Consider the following 17856-nt stretch of genomic DNA (forward strand, 5'->3'; position numbering starts at 1 on the left):
TTTGAAACTACATAAAACTCTCGTATCAAAGAATTAATATGGTTAATAAAATTATAATTTTTAGGTTAACTAAAATTATAATATAATAAATAACCACAATAACAAATACATTGAGTTTATCTACTATCTTGGGTAGTTATCTATTTGATAACAAGACAGTCAATTTTTTTTGTAAACTAAAAACGTGTTATGTTATCGTGCTTTTTATCGATTACAACAGATTATTCCAATAATTTAGATGAAGTCCGTTGAAGAAACTGTCCAGAACGCCTTGTTTACAGAAGTGGTCAGATAGAAGTTTACCGATTTTATGGTCGTCTTCGCCCCCAATTGCTACAATAAAAGGTGTGTTTGTTGGCAGTTACCCGATCGTCGACATATTTACTGAGTTCTTAACGTTTATTAGTGCACATAAGTCTTTCGAAACGTGCTGGATATCGCTGAAACAAATAAGCACAGGCGATCCTATAAAAAAAAATTCTTCAACATCAGTATGTATATCGGAAGAAAAACTAAGCAATACTAAAGACGTCAAAACGTATTTTCCAACGCACACGATGCATTCGACATTTGTTTTACTTCCGCTTTTGTGGTCGGGCTTCGTAAATATTTAAACGTTATTCTTTCGCAAAACGAACGAAGAACACGTGTGGCGACATTGCATTGCAATTTTGCGACCGATAATTTTGTGTGATAAGAAATTATTTCAGGTCACGTAAACCTGGGAATCACGGAATTACGAAAATAATAATACTGTAGATAGGAAGCATTATTTTATCAGTGTTTACACAACATAGAACAAGTGATTTTGAAATTGAACCATCTTTTTTACTGAAACGTATACATTTCCTTGTCAGTTTTAGAACATAAAAAGACACCGACAATGGTTAAAAAATGTAAAAGTACCTGTTTTTTATGGTTCGTTTTATGTTGTTGGAATTAGAATATAATCGGGTATTTCTAAGACAGTTTTATATTTGTGCAGATTTATTTTTAGGGTTGCAAACCCTTTATGAATGACAGGTATGCGAAAATTTTTAAACAAAAAATCTACATTGTCACATAATTTCTATTTATAGCATATTTTTAGTAATTGTGTCATAAAACTTCAAGGTTGGTGGAGAAAGAAGATGACAATAACATTGTTTAAATTGCTCCAATTTACTTGAAATTTATGGTCTTTACCTAACAACCCTATTTTACCAGGAGGAAAATTTCTTTCATCAGAGAGAAATTTTTATCGTAAAATCAGATAATAGATTTTTTTGATAGTCTTATCTAAGGAATTCCTTAAGTAATTCACCAAAAATTTGGTGAAATCATGTTATGTTGTGTCATAGTTAATTTAACGAGGAGATTCTCGAGTTGCAGATAGGTTTCTTGGCGAGAAACATTTGGGTGACAAAGAGCGCGAACGTTCCGCCTCTCGACGCGCCATAAATCGTTTGGAGAACACAATGTCGAAGGCATTCTGTTCCGTTTTTATGGCCGTCATAATACGGGAAAAGAACAAGTGAGAAAAGGAGGCGAGATCGGGGTCAAATCCCTGCGGTCCGAGTCCAAGAGAGTCCTTCTTAGCTTTCGACGCTCCGGGAAATTAATATTTATCGGCTCCTAGCCTCTTCTGGGCGCGCGGTTTTGTTAATTTTAACGGGCTTCTTTGCATGACAAAGGATCACGAAAAACGTCGAGTTCCTGATCGGTTCCCGACGCATTTCGGTAACGAAGCTCCGTTTTTATTTCGGGTGCCGGAGACCTAAAGCTCAAACGAAGATTATTTACGGTTGCGTCATAAAGATGGCCGCGGGGTCGTTTCGGGGCGCGAAAGCGTGAGGAGTCAATAAATGTCGACGATTGCTTAAGTTATACCGGAGTCGAGCAAGTGTCAATAAAACTGTTAATGCGCGTGCAGTCGCCGATACGCCGATTTTCTACTCAGGGACGATTGCAAGCTTTGAGTTCTGACCGACAACGCACAATCCGGTTTGATTTTAGTTTTACACTCAACCATATTAAAACTTTCAAAAATAGATTTCGTAACACCAAATTTTTAAATATTATTCTGCGAAGTACCATCTTACTTGTCTCAGCTAAATCAACTAAAGTAAATGATGTTATCCAAGTAAACTTGCGGCCAAGGCATTACAGTTAATACCATATCACCTCAAAATTTATATCAAACAATGCAACTAAATCAACTGTAATGCACAAACAGGTGCTGTAACATCAGCAAATCTTTTCTCAACGATTCCAATGATTTAATAAATAAATTATAGCCATTTATTCTTTTAATTGGCAAACTGTTCAGCTGGTATGATATGGAAGCAATTGATAGATACGTTTGGTTATGACAGCTTAAGGCAAACGTATGTTTCGTTTAGATTCTAATTAACGTTGATTGAGGTTTTGTAAATTATAATGAATATGAATTTTTCTAATCAAGAAAAGCCTGATATCATTGAGTGTTACATTTTATGCTATAAAAATGCAATACTGCTGCAGATCAGTATTTTGAACAATATTTTGATCCAGCCATAGGTATCGAACGATATAACATTTTTTTCGATATATCTAGTTAGCCATGCATTTCATTCAAAAATAAAAAAGCTCATTAAATTGTGTTCATGAAACTACAATTCTTTCCCTATTTAATCGTCTCTATATCTCCGCTAGTTTTCGAGATCTCCATACTAAACATGGAAAAACTCACCCTGTATAGTTTAGCTAACCATTGGGAGATGTACTCATTAATATTTAAGCTGTAGGTACAGTATAATAAAAAGATGATATATTGAGTTTGAATATGGAAGGGGTTGAATTGCGATAAGATGAAGTTAGCACTGAATATGATAAATATTGTGTCAGAAATCTTATGATAATTATATATGAAATATTCATATTTTATAAAATTTTATAGTACAATTCAAATCTTTTGTCATTTCATTTCCTATTTTGTTTACATTTCCGGTTTTCCGTTTAAGTGTGTCAAGAACATCTGTTTCTTTAATCTTTAAAACCGGAAATCTAAGAATCAATTCCGGATTAATAGAAACACAACAATAAATAAAAATATAAAAAGAAATTAGCCTAATTTCTAAAGTAAGATTATCCTTGACTCAATTTATTTTGTATGATATATATTAGATTTTTCAAAAACTTGTTCACGTAATGAAAAACAAGAAACAATAGCCCTCTACACGCCACGGGGTGTTTACAAATATGTCCAACACAAAATATGTTTAATACTGACCAAGAAGTCCGCCCATTTTCTGTGTTGAAACCGACACCTCGCTTATAGTAGGCAGATATGAGAACCGAAATAAACCTGAACAGCGGCGCCCTATTTATTTATACAAATCTGGCAGTTTTCGTGTTGAGAATTTCTTTCTCCTGTATCCATTATACACTTGATATTTTTCGGTTTCACTCTTTAAAAAGAACCAACGATAGGCAATCTACGTCTAGATCGGTGCATCGTTTACAAACAGTAAATTCTCATTGTTCAAGCCGTCCCGTAATATTGTAGGTATAAATTGAGTCAACACAAATATTTATCCAATAACACTATGGTGGAAACGAAAGCAAAACAAAAATATATGGTTTGGTTTAGATTTTTCGTTTCTGTGACCAAAGGTAGCTAACACGTGATTACGGGATGTAAATATTCATTTCCGAAAATAAAAATGACTTTCAGTGAGTGTGCATGAAAATCTAGTAATAAGATGAGCCATCTTTAGAAACTCCCAAAAGAAAATTTTTTTTTTCAAGGATTAATACCAAAGAAAGTTGTCGAATATCCGGATATTGTTTTGCGGTTAAACACGTCCTGGTATCAAAAAAAATATTTTCTAAATGACTTATACCGCAAAAACCTACGCACATACATCGTACACATGAATGAACTGAATCACCGTTTACGAATTCCAAACAATTTCCTTTTTGTCGCTTAGGGCTTCTTTGAAGGGAAACTTGTGGTAAATCTCATAACCGGCTGCGGACACGCACAGCAACATTCAGACGAGAGGAAAAGCTTTATCTGTTAAAATTATCCCAGAGGTGATTTGCATGTCTTGTGTCGACCACGTGGGTTGCTTTACTGGGTCAGTTACTTTCAACGAAATTTAAAGACGTCACCTGAGGCTGAGTTATGCAAACGGATATCATATTAATTAGTCGAAGTTGCAAATTTTTGGTAATGACGTCAAAAATAATAGGGAAATCCGTGAAATTAAAAGTTGCTAACAGATATAAGTTTCTCTTTAGAAATGAGACATTAAGATAAAGTGAGATGTAATTAAATTTGAAGGTTGTTAAAGATACCCTAGATAAAGTCAAATTAAGTTTCTCATCAAACATTTTTTTTAGTTTAAGAATCGTTTTTATCTTCGGATACACGTTTGAGTAAAGAGTACCCTTTTTATGTAAAATATTTCAAAGAATTCGAAATTGCAATATATTATTTTAGCCAGTGGTGTAAATGTTTCAGCCATTGATGATATTCTCAATTGTTGTGCTTTTTACTAAAAAGTCTTCCTGGTTTTTACCACACAGTGTCATAGATTTCGCGGTCTACAGATTCCTTCAATACAGAGAAATACATTAATCATGCCTAGACATGTAACAAGACACATAACAACCATTCCAAGAAGTTAGCGAACTTGTTTCGAAGACTGAAACGAAACAACATTACTATTTGCAAAAAGAAGAATAATTACAGAGATGTTTTTTGAAAAAAATATCTGCAATCACCAGGATTACATTATTTACATATGCTAAACACATTCCTTTGCACCTATGGATTTCATTTAAATACTGCAGTTAATGGTGGATACAAATAAAATTAATTCTATAAGGAAAAACAAATCACGTGCTAAAAAGGAAAATATGTGGCACATAAGCAGAAGAAAATATAAGTTTACATCTTCAAACGATTAACAGTAAAATGATTCATTCATGTAAAAGATGGGATTAAATGTAAGAGTGACAGTAATTTGTTCTTCGAAACAAATATGGCAACGAACAATATCAAGATGTTATCTTGATAGCTATACATACTTTCATTAAGAATACTGAAAAAACCTACATATATAAAAATTCATACCAGTTAAATTTCGAAGAATACTGATGTGTGAATTCTTCAGGAGAATTTCCAAACATGTGACGTCAGTTATTGGTATTGCAATAAATCTTGGAATCCATATTTAATATAATTAGAACAAAACAACTAATAGAGGAAAATCTCAAAACATGTTTTGACTTTCACTAATTAAGGTTGATGAACATTCCTGGACGAATGTACAAGATTATGCGAGACAACTTTCGCGAAAGAAAATTGGAACAAGATACAGTTTGACAGATTGAAAGCTGAAAATGGCAGACGTAATCTCAATTGCATATGATGACAATCTTAAGCAAACTGTTAAATTATAGCTGTTTTCCGGAAACAAGCACATGAAGTTATTGCATCTTTTGCGAGAATATGAATGGGTCTTGAAGACACTCCCAGGAGCTCCTTGGCGTCTCTAAATTGAAAGAACTAAAGGTTAAACCTTTGTAACCCCAAAGTTTGTTTACTTATAATTATCTCCACTTACAATATCTTATCGCTACAATATCTTATCACAAACTACGTATAGAAATTTTTAAATAACTACGTTTAATAAAACAAGATCTAAAATTGAACAATTGTCGTTTAGATCCATTTTTAAATCGGTTTACACAAATTTCCCAAACAATTCCACTTGACGGCTTGTTTATAACGGGTAGCCAACATTTATCTCTGCTTGAGTCTTCTTTTTGAAGGTTTCTCTTGACTCGTAACGGATTTATTAATTTTTCATTTGTAAATATTTTCATAACTGAAAATTCTCAATGGCGATCTAATTTAATATTAATAATAATCTAATATTGTGTAATAACGTTGATAAGGTTTAAATAAAATATTTTTTTTGTACTTTCACTGGTTTGTTTTGTTATATTTTACCTTGATTACTTACTGGTAAAATGCATTTTTTCAACTTTACTTCTTATAATAACGTTGAGGTTTACTTTTATTTACTTTTTTTATTGGCGGCATAATAATATATATATAGGAAAAACCGAATTGAATGTTATGCCATTATAATTACCGTGCGCATTTGTGACATTGCGTTGGAAAGGAATGCGGCGAACGCGCACAATCGGCATTTAACAACGTATTCTGAAAATACTAAGCATACGAACTCGATTTCATCCATAACTAAAGAAAAAAACCTAAAGTATGTCTTGATTTGCCCAGACCTATTTTTCCAATTGCGTAGGCGTTTGGTACAAACCTATTTGCGGTATTTTAAGTTTTACGTCAATGGAAATTGGTATGTAAAAATATATTGAATAATAACTGTTTGAAAATAAGCATAGAAAATTAAAGCCCAAGAGATTAAGACTACTCATTATTAAACAAATTACAGTTAGGTTAAATGGATTTAGAACTGTGAAAAATTACTTCAGGTAAAAATATTAAGCAGGTAATTTCAATATTTGAATGACTGTGGTAAGGATGACAACAAGTATTTACGGTTCATTCAACATTCTAATCGGTTCTAATCGCCGCGTTCTACTTCCACAATACAGCAAATAAATAAATAAAGAGTGAATCATATTTACACTCAACAAACAAGTAGAGAACCCGTCATGTTATCTGCAAAATTACCTGGCGATATGTCAACATTTACGTTAAGTGGGAAGTATTTATTAGTAATTAGAGGACTAATTATTGTAAACGGATTTTGCAACAGCATCTCTCATACACACAACTCTTTAAAATCTGATCTGTTGACAGGAAAATTCCCGACAAAGATAGGTTATAATAATGTCAGGTTACGATTTTGCATTAATTGTTTAAAGAAGGATATTCTCATTATTGCAATTAGTGTCATTAATTTGTATCCTCTTGTAAAAACAACACGTACCGCAACCGGGAGTTAATTTCTCCGTTTGCATAATAATGGCGAAACGGGGATTTAGTCATTAACTTATCAACATCGTACGCTTATGTTTGATAAATACACACATCCTTAGTATTCATTCAAAAATTTTATTCTATACACTTGGTTTCAGTAGGATCGTGGGTTATCTATATTTTCCATGAAATATCCTTGTAGTTTTCTGGACTTTAAACGTGGGTGTAAATGGGGCTGAACCTCCAGGAATAAACAGGATGGGTCAACGTGGGTTGAATCACTCCATATGTGTACGTTCCAGCGTCAAAGAGGTACTTGGAAAAAAATTAATTGAAACTGTGGGATATGGACTGCTCTCGTAATGAATATTTATGTTTCGGTGAAGTGTGGAATAATTAACTTATACACGAGATTACATCGCTCGCAAACGCACGCTTTTTATGATGACGTTAAGAATTTGTGTTATAGGGTTGGAAAATACACCTATCTATTTATGTAATAAATAATTTTTAAACGAAAAATAAGTTTATGTATGCCCTGGGAAGTACTTTGCACGGTGGGTTTTATAACGGATTATTTTTCGAAGAATCATAAACAATATAATTATATTCAAGTTATTGTAGTTGTTTTTCTGTTTCTTTTATATAATTTTACGGTTTTTCACTTTGCGTAAGTAAATTATATTGCGTGAAAAATCTGCCATTAAAATTATTATATTCATTTCGAAATCTTTAAATCTGGTTAGCTTCATCTCATTTGATATGAGAAAAATTGTATATTTACCAAATGGAAATTCCAAAGAGATATATTCTAAATGCCAAAATAACAAATCAAACCGTCTTCGCTTAATTGATTTAGTGTGTAATACTAATTGACTTTATAATCTTAGCAAATAAGTCGTATTTAATTTTAATTCCGGACGTATTTTCCCAGTTGTTAGTATCGAGTTAAATACAAAAGGAGCCCTAATCCGTTTCGATACGCGGCGACCCGACGACCAATTTCAATTAGATTCAAATCATGTAGAACACATGTAATAGAAAACAACCATTAATAACGCGGGCTTAGTCCATTTATCATTTTGATATAGACGTCTCGGTTGCCAACCTTTTGTAAATTGTCCAAAGCGAGTCGTGTAACTAAACGATAAGCGTCTGTTTTCCTATAATAAGTTATGATCATTTACCTTCCGATGAGAGTTGAAAGAGATGGAAACGCGGGAGAGTACCAGGCGTTAGTCACCAATTAGCGTGGACGAAATTATTGGGGCAATTGCTTTCTCGGAACGGCGCTCGTGGAAGCGCGTATGTCGCATTACTATGGACCCACGATCTCCTCAGTCCATTATGTCAAATTAGGAGACGAAAATTTGAATAGTATTCGTGTAATGCGAAACCGGACGGTCTCGGCCACGTCAGGTGAAACGCGATACAATAAAGGATAAAGGACAACGGTCGATTGTGTTTCACCAACTTTTTTTAAAATTTTTTGGTTCTTGATCAAAAAAAAAAAATTACAATGACCGGTTTTGTTTCTACCGCTTTTTGTTTATCATTCCTTAATAAACCATTTCCAAAGATAAAATGTGCATTTCCGGAAAAAAGTCTGCGGTTCACAAGATGAGCAAATCCGTCGGATTGAGACAATGAGTCTTATGACGACAATTCTATCGAGATGATGATTTCGTCTCGGCGGAACAAATCTTGTGGTTTATTAATGAGGCAATATAAGAGTGAATGTGGTTTGAGTCTACCACTACTTTAGAGATGATTAAACTTGGCTTAATTGCCAACTCATTCTTTGATGATTCTGAATCTCAATTTAAATATATTTAAGTACATCGTATTCGAAAAAAAAATAAAAGCTGATTTAAATCGTAACAAATCGGATTAAAATCTTCTGATGCATTATATTACTCATTAACAACCTGTAATTCTTTGTTGTTACTATGTATCTAGCCAAACAAGAGGAAAATTGAAAACCAAAGAGAAAGAAGGTGACTAAGTAGGTCGATATGATAGAAAACACTTTTAGATAACTTAGCAAAACTGTAGAATGTTAATGCAATCTTTAGGGATGTTTTCCAGAAGGTTAAAAAAATTTAAAACACCATGAGATTGTTTGAAAAAGGGAGTACAAGTAAACTCAGGCTTGAACTAGTTAAGATTATGGCGTAGCTTAAGGTTATATGAAGAAGTAAAAAGTGTATCTAATAAGCTATAAAGAGATGGAACCTCTTAATAGAAGTAAACCCATGTTCAGAGTATCTTGAAAAAAAAACTTGAAAGATTTATGGAACTCTGCAAATCCCACACAAAAACAGCATCTATAAAGATTAATAATGAAACAATTAAAGCATTTGAAAATCAAAAACATATCCAAATGTGGGTAATTATAAGGGTAAATAAAATTAAATTAAAAAATCATATCTGATTTATTTATAGGAATTAAGAAATTATTTGTGTTATAAATTAACGTTTAAAAGTCTCCTTTAAACTGTATTTATTATTTTTTGTTTTGCAGTAACATTTCTCATGGGGATTTCCGTTCAAACAAACCACGCATTTGCTTTTATATATTAACACCGGCTAAAAGTCGCCTAAACTAAAATGTTGCTTCCAATTTTTTAAAGTTTTTGTCATGTGAATTTGATTAAATAACGTTGTACATACTATATAATATAAGAATCGAGGTGTTTCCGTCAAAATGTACGAAATTGGAAATACCAATGTTTGGTAGAGAATAATGTGATTAAATAGCCGTGTTTCCCTCGTGCGAGTCCATCTAAATTGATTTTAATTGTATAGGAAAGTACGCAAACGTAAACCTGCCGTAAAAAATGGAGTACACGCTTCGGAACTCCGTTCGGTTTCCGCAAACATAAACAATAACAGATCGCGTTATTGCGCGGACGCCAAACGCTCTGTGGTGACGTGCAAAATGGACTAAATGTTATGGAACACATGTTGAAAGGTCCGGGATGTGTGTTCCTTAACGTTCAAGACCTTGTTTCCGTTGAAATGACGTTCAAAAGAACGCAAGATATGATTCATTTACTGTTTAAGTTTTCATGCTTAATTTTGGAAGCGACTTTTGATTTTTTTACTTTTAATATTTACAAACTGTCAACGTGGTTAAGTTATTACTTCTGGCCACAATAACTGTTATCTAGGCATTTGAAAATATTACGCGAATACCGCAATTTAAAAAATGCTCACATAAACCAACATCGCCAGGTTTTCCTTCAATGCTAATTAGTTTGTTAATTGGAAAATTTTTTCGATGGGTGTAAAAATTGTTTTGAAATTTAGAAATTTCAATTAAACTTTTACCGTCAAGTTATTATACTTGTTAAAAACCTTGATTGGTGTTTAAAATTGTATAAAAACTCCCTACTGCTTAATATTCACTTTTCACTAACCGCTCATTTACATAATGTTATAAGTTTATTTTAGTGCTAAATAACAATTTTATTAGAATTTTCACTAATAGTAATCATATTCTGTATTAAATACAAAAATAGTTTGATGGATTTATTATGATAAATCGTTAGATTTTAAAAATAGCTATAAAACGGCATGTTTACGTTTTTTATTCTCATGTGAATACCCGTCGACTAATGCGAGGTGTGTCTTGACGTCGAGACGTCGGCGTCAACGCACATACTTCTCAGCGTCTTGACGCAAATTTGCATCTACATATGCGAGGATCTAATTTTTCGAATATACCCCGGTTTTGTTACACAATGGATTTAACAGGTATTTTACCTGTTTAATTATTCAACATAGTTATTCATCCTAATAGCTTCGATTACACGGTAAGCGTTTAATTATGCACGTTAAACAATTCGTTTTATCTCCTTATACCTGGAGATCTTTGTTTTTCTTTGCGCAGTATTTAATACAAAAACGAAAGACCTTTTGTATCAAATTTAAACAATAAGAACTTTTTGGTACATTTCAGGTTTTTATAACAATAGGAATAATAATTGCACGGACCGCAAAGAATTTACTGAATTTTTGTTTTTATGCAAATTTCCCATAAAATAAATAAATATTGTCTAGATATGTCAGTTAAGCAATAATATACAACAATAACAAGTAAATAAGCCAAAGCGACGTGACGTAAACGCAAAGTAGGGGAATTACATCGAAGTCGGTCTCTCTCCTCAGACCCGTAATGACTTAAGGTGAAATTCGCCAGCATTTCGTCGAAGCATTTTGACGAGAGACACGTATTGTGTGCGGCTTCGCACGACGATTCATCGGAGCTCTCGTGCCTTTAGGTTATCAATTTTAAAAACTATAAAAAGCCATTCCAATCGCTACTTTCCTGACTCACCTACGATAAAAGAAAATCAAATAAGCGTGAGAAATCCTCCGTTAAAATAAATAACCAAGGTTATGAAAAATTGCGGTTTTTACAAGTTGAATAATCTATTTGAACTAAATATTTTCTAAGAAATTTCAATCTAAAAGCAACCTATATAAAGTATGACAAATAAATGAAGTTAAAATTCGAAAACGGAACTTACATAACGTAAATCAACACTCCTCGTAGATGCGCGATTATCACATTTGATAACGACTTTTTTAGGAATAGTTGAGAATGTGTCAAGGTGAATTAAGACTTACCTCAAAACAGCAAGTTATGGATAAAAAACTACTCTAAGATCATACTTATCCTTAGTATTGTTTAAAGAGGTGAATGTGGTGAAAACTTGATTCTGGGTACTCACAGAGGTAACATAGTAGTTACAAAATTACACAGTTAGGACAAGACCCAAGTGATGATATTGAAGGGTTGAAAATTAAGGTTATAATCTTACACCACACTATCTAAAAAACAAGTTGACTATGGTGATTCAAATTAAAAATATTTAAAGCATATTTTTCGTAACAAATTTACATATCCTGCATGTTCCAAAATAAACATAGTTTTAAAGTATTTTGAAAAATGTCGCACCAAACATACCAATAGGTATTAGTTACTACAATTTGAAATTAACCTGTTATAAACAAACACTTTTTCACCCTGAGTCACTGAAACCTGATATAGGCCAAGCAGAACATCCATTGCTAGATTTGGCGTTGTGCTTAACGCACCAGAGATTACTAATCCAGCTACTTGTTGAATTCTTGAAAGTTTATTGATAATTGAAGTCTATCGGACTTTTCTACACCAGGCTAAACATGGTGGTAGTAGATAGGAATGAGGTGAACCCACCAATCGAGATAAGTGGCAAACGTCCCTGTCTTGACTACACCTAGTGGCCAGCAACATCTGCACATGTGAAGATTATCTGACTTTATTCATACTCTGACACTTTTATAGATTAATCTTGCTTGTTCCTAAGGTGAAGATGTTCTTACTTAGAGTAGAACAACGTTTTTGGAAAATATAAAGTACCGACTGGAAATAACTTTCAAACTATCAAGGCCACTGGCTAAATCTCTAACAGGACATGAGCTATACTTTCTATTGAGCAATAGAACTAATCCACATTGGCCTTGCTTAGCCTTAACCGACATTCAACCAATAAATAATGATTAAACAACAACATTCAATGCTTTAATTTCAAGCTATAATGCGATACAAACTTCCAAATGTTGTAAGTGTTTATAAATGTTGTTCAAGAAAAAATTGATGCCAGAACAGATTCTCCACAATCAGATGCAATCAAGCTTGGTGTCAAGTTTCTATTCGTTCTTGAGGTAAAAATTTCTAAAATTGATGCGAATTTTTATGTAAACATTTATTCTATCGTTTTAAAAAAATCGAATTCTTAAGATATGTTGATGAAACATTCGCGATTTATTACGCAGAAAGCCGCATTTAAAAATCTCTATTCGTTCTTGAGATAATAATTAGTGAATTTGATCCGAATTTTTATGAGATATTATTGCCATTATTTATACTCAAGACTTTGAATATATAAATAAATAACCCCGTATCCGTTTTATTTTTCCCTCTACAAGGTATTCCACAAGTTACAAAATAATAATTACGTAAAATAATTTATACTCCACCGGTTTCATCATATTTATGGCATCTTCAGGAGTGTGTCATCACGATTAATGTATATAAAATCAATTGGATTTACATAATATATCAACTTTTAGTGTGTCAGTTTAAACAGTGATTAATTTAAACAATTATCTCGTCAAAGAATTGTTTACGACTTCTAAAGAAAATTGTTAGTAGTAATTAATTCAATTTCAATTTTTTTACAAAATTGACTATATTTTAATGAATGGACGAATTGTGATTCAAATTAAAGATATTTAAAGCATGTTTTTCATAACAAATTTACATATCCTGTATGTCCCAAAATAAACATACTTTTAAAGTATTTTGAAAAATGTCGCACCAAACATACCAATAGGTATTAGTTACTACAGTTTGAAATTAACCTGTTATAAACAAACACTTTTTCACCCTGAGTCACACTTTCATTTCAGACGTCAAAGAATCACGTCAATTTCTTGCAACAAATTCAGCATGCAACGATTATGTATTAGGTGAAATATACTTATAGACACACACTTTCACTTAGTCATTCTTTCACTTTAGACGAATTTAAAGTGCATCAACAAATATTCAAAAAATGCATCGGACGGAAATTCTTTTTGACTCATCATCATAAAATTTCTTTTGTATCGATCTAATTTGGCGTCGAAGGAGTCCGAAGAAATCCGCGTCGAATACAAACATTACATCATCAAAATGTCTAGTCTATTTCGGGCACTTCTCTAAGAGGAGATGTTAATGGACCTGGTTGCTTACATTGTCGCGTACGTCAAAGTTAATTTGCTTCCATACGAATTTTACGTCATCGATTGCAAAAAAAAAACTTTTTTTTTTTCGATTTGAGTTGGAACAGAAAATATCTCATTAACGTTGTAGCTGGCCACGACTTGTAATAACACCATTAAAATATAAGCATATTACCGGCATAACGTGTAATTAGTAAACTCCGGTGACAGAAACGTTTGCCTGTTTACAAATTTTGGGTTTTTAACCGCACGCAAGTTTTACTTTCGTAGCCTTTTCTGATTTATTGCACTCCACGACGATTTATTGCATCAAAAAGGGAGCGAAAGTGAACCGAAAAGGCAACCCTTTTTCAATTTTTTCCTGACCTAACGGTGTTTTGATTTATTGACCATTACAATAGTAAACTAAAAGGAAGGATTTATGAGGATGAGTTCTCAAGGATGATTATTCAAAAATCGTCTCGAGACGAAAACTTATCCGACTTCTTTTTTATCTGCCGAACCGTAAAAATAAAAACTTTTACACGGCCGTTAATGAACGGCGGTCTTCCGGAGGACGTTATCCTTTCGCCAGGACAATGGGAGGTAAACGGACTCGAAAATTCCTGTCAGAGACGGTCGCATTCCTGCTGCCCACGCGTCGTGAATCAAGCTGGGATGTAAACATCCCTGTCTTAGGGTGAAACGGTACATTTTTATTGTCAGAACAACTGTTAAATGCTTCTGCTTTAGCACGATAAAGACATTTTTGATTCTTTTAACGTTATAGCGGTTCTGTTTGTAGTATGTTTTTTGTTAACCAAAAATGTATTATTATAACTTTAGGATGTTAGAGATTTTTCTTAATTTACAGTCTTCAGTCGGTGCCCGAAAAAGTAAACACGTTTTTGAGATGTTTGCCTCGCAAACAATAGCTGCGGGGCGTGTTGAATATTTGAAATCTCTTCACTATGTTAACCCATGTCAACACAAAAAAGTACTTTTTCCTTATAATCCTTATCATGAAAAAATTTGCTTCGATTTTCATCTTAGCACATGTGCGCGATCGTCTCTAAGAAACACAAGAGGTGATTCCCGAGGAATCTAATACAAGAATGCCACCATCTGCATTCCAAGTCTATTTGGTTAAAAAAAAATAGTGCTTACGTCACCTGCTGTAACGTTTTGACGTCTTCATTCGTTCTAAGTAGATTACTAACGTAACAACAACCGGGTTCATCAAGAATTCGCTGTTGAATATCTTACGCACCTTAGTGTTATGAATGACATACTTAGACGTACGTGCCATTGAACAAAAACAATTTTTTTAATTATGCTATTACCAATGACAAATCTTTATGCAATTTCTAAACAATAATATGCGAAAATGAGAATTTTTGATTGTTATATTCTTTTTGCGACTGTCGTCGTTGTTGTTGTGGAATAAATGGTTTGGCCATAGACGGAGACTCGAAGGACTTGACATACCAGAAGAGACCGAGAGTTCCTCTGCGTCCCCTACCATCCGGAGCGGCGACGACAATTAGTGCATTTCGTAGCCGCACGGCGTTGCTTGCGTGCGAAGTTAAATTGGAATAATCGCCGGGAGTGCATGTGTAATTGTACGGTCGGAAAACGGCCCCGCGTATACACATATCGCCGGACAATCATGTCATATTAGTCCGGGCTAATGAAGCAAGTAATGGCGCTGCATGTACACGCACACGCGGAGGGTCTTCTTCTGGTCCTCCATCCTCTCTTTCTTATATTTTTTTCTACATATATATTCTATGTTTACATATATACAAAATCAAACAGGATTCAAACCATTTCTTTTATCACAAAAAGAAAAAGTAAATCTTAGATGCTAATAATTCAGCAATGAACCTTAATCTAGAAGAGATTACTTCCTCTTCTACTACTGTCATATACGACATAAAATATTTACCAAATATGTTCAAATAGTTGATGAATAAATATTAATGTCTCAAGTGTCAGGTGTCCACAGTTATAATTTTTGACACTTTGGACCAAATACTCATAGCTTTTTTTCCATTAGACTCTGACAGGTAATGGTCTCTTGGTGAGCAAGAGGGCACTAACACCAGCAATCTTATCCAAGTGAAACTACCTCAACGATACTATTACAACTTGGCTTTCCAAGGTCTTCCTTAGAAAGAAGTTTGTTAACTATAGTCGACCACCCAACGGGTGGATAAGATTTTTATCGACATTACACAGTTGAATGTAGATCACCTATCAACAATTTTTGGTAGCCAGAAACTAGTAAATGAACCAATTTCAGGAACTCTATACATTCCAGTTGCCGAAAAGGTGGTGATCAAGAATTAGGAAAATACACTCATCAAACATTTGTATGGAAGAAAGCTCAGACAACTTCGCTGTTGACCAACATATCAGATACAGGAAGTCTTATGAATAGAAAGGCCGAGCGCCGGAGTGTTCTTCTTCGAAACCATAGCAGTAGTATCACTTATTCCAATGGCTTCACCAATATGCAAGTATCAACTTAACATTCTTTCTTAATTTGTTTATCCTTTTCCATCCATTTCCTTTAAATCATTTTTTTTTCAAACTTCTACAATTATTTAAATAAAAGCAATTGATTCCAGATAATTTTCTCTTTGGTTAGCAAACTTTTGAATTTTTTCTTCTCTGTCACCACAAGAAGAAGTCGATCTCGTATACATTCCCGTTGTCAACGGTTGGATCCTTAATCTGGAGGAGGATCGGGAACGCGCACCTACGCCCCCAGACGTCTCCGTGGTCTCCTCCTCATTATTCAGACGTCCTCTTTTTGCCTCCGATTCTATCGGAGTCTCTTCTCCACCCGAAGAACCACCGGAGAAGACGCGTACGAGAGAAATAAGCCACGATTCATAAAACCATAAAAATTATTCCCGTAATCGATTCATTAAGGAAAAGTGATTCATTCAAAACTGTGTTGCAACGAAAGCAAATAGTATCGACCAAATCCTAGAACTTGACCCAGTTTCGTAACCTTGTCGTCGGTTTGCATAGGTCATTCGCTTCGCAACTTAATTCTTCGATAATTCCCTCGTTTAACGCCCTGCGTCGACGGCGTTCGTGGTAGGAACGAATATTCTTGGGTTTTGTCTGGAGTGTCTAGACGAATTAGACTTTGCCGATGAATACTACGATTAGTCAACGGGAATCCTAAAAACTGCTTCCCGTTTGGAATAGCGATTTCCCTGAAATATCCTGAAGTAGAACAAATCACAAATTCATTGCGTAATTATGTCGACTTTTTTATTTTTCTTGCAAATCAATGTTTTTTTATTGCACTGTTTAAAGTTTATAAATCGTATCTGATAATATCCGGTGATTCAATAATAATTGATAACAATTTACTATTTTTTCTATGATTCTTATCTGAACATCATCATCAATTAGGAGTAATAGATTGATTTTTATTTAATCGTTAAAAATTTTTTTTATTATATAATGCTTATATCGCTTAACTATGAAAGTATTGCTTTTAGATTACCACATGTGGATTTTCTGGACTAGATTGTGCGAATTTTCCAACAATTAATCAATTACCATGTAATTTGCTATTATTTTCATCGCATAACTTAATTAAAATCATTAAGATGGAAAATTCCTGTACAAAAAAAATCTTTTACTTTTAATTTGTAAACTAGGTGTTTTAATATGTTTATTCAACTTCAAGGATTACAAACACAATAATTTTTTTATGAAATTTCTATCAATCTACAATCAAACCAAATATGAATAATTTTTCAAGATTTCAATAACAATCAATTCAATGTAGAATTTTTTTTGTAGAATTTATTGAAAAAGTTTTTTGATTTTTATGACAAAGATCTTATTCCATTTTTTTATATTTTGAGCTATAACTAATTTTCGACTCAAACTTCGTGAATATTTGATATTTTGCGATTTCATATCAATTTACTTGGCACCAATGGTCGATGGAATAAAATTACTTACTCGAAATAATTTTTGGGTTAATTCAAACCTAGTTTGATGTAAAGCATATTTTGTCACCTTAATTATTTTTTGAGTTATAACAAATTTTCGACTCAAACTTCGTGAATATTTGATATTTTGCGATTTCATATCAATTTACTTGGCACCAATAGTCGATGGAATAA

The 17856-nt window shown here is 33.3% G+C and overlaps 1 long non-coding RNA gene across 1 annotated transcript; it reads left to right on the top strand.

Moving 5' to 3' along the window:
* The first annotated feature begins 256 nt into the window (after positions 1-256).
* Positions 257-5905, top strand: LOC139431640 (uncharacterized). Its single transcript, XR_011641696.1, has 3 exons — positions 257-345; positions 407-1023; positions 1080-5905. It is a non-coding gene; the product is annotated as an uncharacterized lncRNA (long non-coding RNA).
* The last annotated feature ends 11951 nt before the right edge of the window (positions 5906-17856 follow it).

The sequence above is a fragment of the Onthophagus taurus genome, chromosome 10 (assembly GCF_036711975.1).
Source record: "Onthophagus taurus isolate NC chromosome 10, IU_Otau_3.0, whole genome shotgun sequence".
NCBI lineage: Eukaryota > Metazoa > Arthropoda > Insecta > Coleoptera > Scarabaeidae > Onthophagus > Onthophagus taurus.